Here is a 6,271-nt window from a genome sequence, read left to right as displayed (position 1 = left end):
AATGAACACATAGGGGTACTGTTTGATGGAATTGGTCTAAATTCACATATCTAATAGATAAAATATATCAGTAGAAATTTATCAAATTTATCAAATTGTAGACAAAATAGTTTGTATAGTCCCTTTTACAAGATGTAAATAACAAATATATACAATTTGAACATAAGTTCACGTGCCATGGCAATAAAATAATATATATATCTCAGTATAAAATATAATTTAAAGTATAGGTGTCAATATAAACAACAAAAAAACACCTATATTAAATTACAGCTAAGTTCCATTGTAATATTCATCAAGATTGTAGTACGCTTTAGTTGCAAGGGCATCTTTAACAAGATTTCTGAACTTTTTATAGCTTTTTTCCTTTCTAATTTCGTAAGGTATGTGATTATACAGCTTTTTACTTTCATAAATTAAAGAATACTTTATCTGGCTTGTTTTTGGAACAGGAAGATGTATTTTATTTTCAGTTACTTGCCGGGTTATGTAATTTGTAGGTTCCTGAGTTCCAACCATGTTATATTTTTTGTAAATCAGGCAAACAGTTTCAAGTATGAAAATACAAGTAACAGTGAGAATTTTTTCTCTCAAAAATAATGGTCTGCATGACCCACGTACTCCCACCTTGCATAAGTATCTAACCGCTCGCTTTTGCAAAACAAACACGGAATGAAAAAGTTGTTGACTGCAAAATCCCCAGAAGGCAACAAACACCATATCCCAGGTGGGACTCAATCAAGGAATGATATACCATTTTTGTTGTGGATGAACTCAGTTCATTTGAAACTATTCGTAGTGCATAACATCCTGATGCCAATTTTTTATTCAAAGCTGAAATATATTGATCAAATTTTAATTTGTTATCCATGAAGATTCCCAGGAATTTGGATTGCTTTTTATTCTCAAGAATTTGTCCATTTAATTATACTTAGTTAATATTACAGCTGAAGGTGAGTAGGTTTGTTTTTTTAATATTAAAGCACAAGTAGTTCGCGTCACATCATTTTTTCACAACTTCTAAATCACTAGAGATAGTTTCTTTCATATTAGAAGTATTTTTTCCATGCCAAAAGATGGTGTCATCCGCAAAGATGGTAAACTTCCTTGAATTGAGACAGTCACCAGGTCATTTACATAAATAAGGAAAAGAATCGGGCCTAGTACTGACCCTTGATGAAAGTCCAAATTAACTTTAGTAATATTTCATTAATAAGTTATCACTAAACAATATGTGGGTGAAGGATAGCTGCTTCCCTATTGGAGCTACAAAAAATATTCTGGAAAAAGTTGTAGAAATTGATAAAAGCTATATTTTAATAAGTATTAGTAATATACAAGCTTTCCAATAAATGTGTGATACACCAAACTTTTTTTAAAAATAGAATTGGAGTATTTTCGCCCGATTGACTTTCTTGGGCAGAGTGCTTCACAAAAATATAGGGTTGTTCAGGTTTATACCGGGTGGTTCAGAAGTTATAGTCAAATGAATGGTTCCATTCAATACCAAATATCTCCTACTCGATTAAATGGACTGAGGAAAGTATTCAACCGAATATTTTTAAGGATAGTGTAGTTTTATTTCGTCTTTATAAGTTTACCAACGGCGCTTATTCTATACAGGGGTATACAGAACTCAGGATCACTTTTTTCTCAGTATTTCCAAATGAAATACCCTTTACATAGTGCCACCTCAGAATAATCGACAATTTCAGAAAATGTAGGAATTGTCTTTATTATTTTCATTGGAATTACTACTTTAATCTCGAAATTTCGACTTTAATCTCGTAATTTTGAGGAGTAATGGTTAATGGTTAATGACATCATATGAACATCATTAATGTTATAGAGTACGAAATTCTCTATCGATCAGTATACACCTGGACACAGTAGAATTAATATGTATTGAGATATGGAGCTACAAAACACATAACATTAAAATGGACAAAACTTTTGAATTAACCTAATACATTTCCATTAGAACACGACATTTTCAGTTCATTTTCTTATGTACCGTAACAAATTATGTTTTACTTGTATGTTCTATTTTACTTAGATGTAGACACTTGTTTCGGACTCTTGATCCTTCATCACTATGGTGCAGCCAAGTGCAAGGATGGGCAACACTTGTGTTTGTGTTTTATAAAATCGTATCTCGTATGATAGATCATATTAATTACTTATGTTTCCATAATTCAGTAAGTTTTATACACGTATTTTGTAATAGCGTAATAGTGTTACGTCCTGTTGGAAAGAGAATATTTTTTCATACATACGTCTCGAATGACCAATGACCTAGCCAGCTCCTTACCTAGAACTTCGTTTCATCGTGGGAGTGCAACAGCACACAAAATAAGTAAAGCCTCCTTCAATGACCCATTGTTGTTGGTTAATTACCCCGGAGGGAGGTCCAGTGGAAAGCGAATGTTAAACAAAGCGTGCAATTGTGACGTCGTCCGAGACGACTCTGAGTACCAGTGTTAAGTAATGTCGACGTTAATGGCGACTTCATTTGGATCGAATTGAATTTCGTCGACCGGAACGGAGACATTAACTCAATTTGAAGGTGATTAAAATGGTGAAGGGATAGGTGTCTAGACATTTGGTGACAGTTGGCAGAACTTGGTTTGTACTGCAGAGTGCATCTTCTGTTCAGAAACTACTGAGAGTTGAAAAGGATTGAAAGTCACGATCATGAGTTTTTTGGTAATATCTCTGGTCGTTTCGATTGTACGAATTGGAGTATCGATAATCGCTGTATACCCGGGTAATGCACGAGAAGGAGAAACTATAAGAGAGCTTTCCTGGGGACACTTCTCTGGTCTTCTCCAAAAATAACAAATCTAACACACTAGATCAGAACCAGATAACTCTATAATGTAAGGATGAGATAAGAAAATATTTTAACAGATATAAACAGTTAGGGATTGTGTTGATCTGCAAAGGGATATCGACAGTATTTATGAGTGGAGCATCACAAGTAAATTGAAATTTAATATTAACGAATGTAGCATCATCACAATAACTCGTTTGAAGGATCCTGTTAATTTTGATTATATGATGGACGAGGAAGTCCTCCACAGATGTTCTGAGGTTAGAGATCTTGGGGTAACTTACAACAGTACTTTATCGTTTGCCAAACATATTCAAAATATTGTTAAATCGTCAAATCGAATGTTAGGATTCATTATTAGACAAACTCGGGACTTTACGAATAACAGTACTATAAAATTATTATACTACTCACTTGTGAGACCTAAATTGGAATTTGCAAGTATAATATGGTCAGGTGAATATCGGTCCACAATCAATGCAGTGGAGAAAATACAAAATAAACTGCTCAGGTATCTATCTATATTACACACATCGGAAAAGTCTAGGGATATTTTTATAACATACTGAATATCATAAAAATACATGCATAAGGTCGTTTAATTTCGATTAAATTGGTACACTCGACCACCCTGTAGATTTCTATGGGTTGAACAAAGCCTGCAAAAACGGTAACTAATCTTTTATCAAGTTTTTTACAAACTGTAGGTTTTCGGCTAAAATGAATAATCTGAAAGTGTCGAGTTTGTACATTCTATGCAGTTCTTGCTCAGCAATTAAACTGGAAATATTGTGCTTTAACATGGAACGCCATCACTTACCATTGGCTGAGATGAATAGAGCTGTAGGGCTTCTTCAAGGTGGCATGTGACAAAATGATGTAGCTCTTCGTTTGGGGGTCTCCCAAAGTGTTATCAGTCGATTGTGGCGGCGTTTCCGTGAACCTGGCAGTCCAGCCGAACAACATCCAGGGCGAGGACGCGCTACAACTGCAGTTCAAGACCGATTTTTGGTCTTAACCGCAAGAAGACAACCGACAATCACAGCACCTGAGTTGGTTAACGTGTTGCAGCAGACGCACCAGGTAACCATTGGTCGTGATACTGTCAAATCGACTGCATGAAGCAGATCTCCACAACAGAAGGCCACCTTTGTCGAGAGGCAATCGCGGTAGAAGATTAGAGTGGTGTCAAGAACATCAAAACTGGGATGCAAATGATTGGGCCACAGTTTTGTTTACAGACGAATCCAGATTTGGATTTCATCCAGATTCTCGTCGAGTAGGACTGTGGAGACGACCTGGAAATAATGAACGATTGAGACACGTCCAGGAAGTCCACACATACAGAGGTGGTACAGTAATGCTATGGGGCGGAATCATGATCGGCGGCAGAACCGATCTCGTTTTTCCAAATCGCTCCCTCACAGCTCGACAGTACCTCGACACTAATCTTCTACCTATCGTCCGTCCTTTTGCTGGTGCTGTTGGTGAAAACTTCCACCTAATGCACGATAATGCTCGTCCACATGTCGCGCGTCTAGTGACTGACTGGCTCACCAACGAAGGAGTTGATGTATTGCCATGGCCAGCACAATCACCGGACCTGAATCCCATCGAGCATGTGTGGGACATGCTTCAACGAAGAATTACTCCGCATATGGGGAATATTCACACAACGTTTCAATTGAGAGAGCTTTTAATCGCTGAATGGGTAAATGTACCTCAACAAGACATTGACAATCTCAGTTTGTCGATGCACGATAGATGTAGGGCCGTAATAAACCAGCGTGAAGGCCATACTTTGTACTGATTCCATTTTTTTTTGTATTATGATTTTTTTGGGGTGCCAAAGTAGAGCCATATTTTTTTTTAGTTTTGCTTATATGCGCACTCAGTATTTTTGACCATTTAATAAATTTTGTTGTAAGTTACATTCGTTTAATAATCACCCGTCAACTTTTTTTTCCCTAAAGCGATCTAAAAAAAATTATTGCCATTTTTAAAAACATCCCTAGACTTTTCCGATGTGTGTATTTAATATTGAAATTGTTTAACTTGAGAAAAGTTGGGGTGGGGTGGGTCATCGAAAATTTGATATGGAGGTTTTGGGTACTAATCTTGCATGGGAAGAATGTGACGCGACAGTATGTTTTCGATTTAATTGCAAAATTAAACTGGCAATTCTGGGCCATGTTGAGCTTGATCATACTTTGAGCACAAGAAAGTTAGCATTTTTTTCCGGGGTGTCACGAACTAGCATTCGGCGTATTTTTGAAAACCCACAAAATGCATCCTTACAAGATTGAATTAACGCAAGAACTGAATGCAGATGATTTCGATCGACGCTTGCAATTTTGCGAGTTGGTTAGCGGTGGGAAATTCACATTTTGTTTTCAACATTTCCTTCAGTGATGAATGTTCTTTTTTCTAAACGGCACAATTAATCGCCATAATTGTCGCTATTGAGCTGATTCAAATCCTCACATTTTTCATGAAGTACATACTCAACGTCCACAAAAATTAAATGTACGGGCTGGAATTTTTGGTGACCTATTGTTTTTACAAGGCAATTTGACCGGACAAATGTATCTGAAGCTTCTGGAAGATACTATTAATCCACTTCCCATTGATATTATTGAAAATGACCACAATTATCGGCAGGATCTGTTGATATTTCAACAAGATCGGACTCCTCCGCACTATGCTCTGCCTGTTCGGCAGTATTTAGATCAGACTCTTACGAATCACTGGATTGGGAGGCGGGGCAATATCGAATGGCCACCACGATCCCCAGACCTTTCGCGGTTAGATTTCTTTCTGTGGGGTCATTTGAAAAGCAGAATGTATTGTACTCCTCCTGCATCACTCGAATATTTATGGCAACAAATCACAAATAAATGTCGCCAAATCACTTCAGATATGCTCCACAATGTTCGAGAACGTTTCCAACAGAATCTCTAATATTGTCTGGAAGCTGGAGCTGCTTTTGATCATATGCTAACATGAGAATAAAGTAAATAACTTCAACTCTGAATTGAATATGGTTGGTCCAAATCAAAAAAATGTACATCATTGTTTAGAGAATTCCAAGATCTCTTAAACGATGTGCGACTCGTCCCCAGTTCCCTATTAAAATTCCAAGGGTTGTTCACCCCTCTGCTCCGGGGTTGAAGTGACGACGCTGTAAATGGGGAAAAAAACTGTCCCCCTCCCAATAAAAATCGGCTTGTCTGAGCGTTTTTTATAATTTGCAAGATTAGTACCCAAAACCTCCATGTCAAGTTTTCGATGGCCCACCCTGTATATTACAGCTACCATAAGCCAACTGCTACTTTTGTAGGAATAAATAATGATACTAATTATTATTATCAAAATTAGTATTATCATTTTCGAGCGACGTTTCACATAATGAAAAAGTATTATGTGCTTGCTGGTTAG

General features: G+C 36.8%; 1 protein-coding gene across 1 annotated transcript in view; it reads left to right on the top strand.

Moving 5' to 3' along the window:
• Positions 1-6,271, top strand: part of LOC111512496 (uncharacterized) — a 208,887-nt gene that overhangs the window by 82,532 nt on the left and 120,084 nt on the right. The gene's annotated exons all lie outside the window — the stretch shown is intronic.

The sequence above is a fragment of the Leptinotarsa decemlineata genome, unplaced genomic scaffold (assembly GCF_025532065.1).
Source record: "Leptinotarsa decemlineata unplaced genomic scaffold, Ldec_3_MD MMD2_tig00026314_RagTag_RagTag, whole genome shotgun sequence".
NCBI classification, from domain to species: Eukaryota; Metazoa; Arthropoda; class Insecta; order Coleoptera; family Chrysomelidae; genus Leptinotarsa; species Leptinotarsa decemlineata.
The sequence above is the reverse complement of the archived record's forward strand: the minus strand, read 5'-3'. Positions and strand labels throughout refer to the sequence as shown.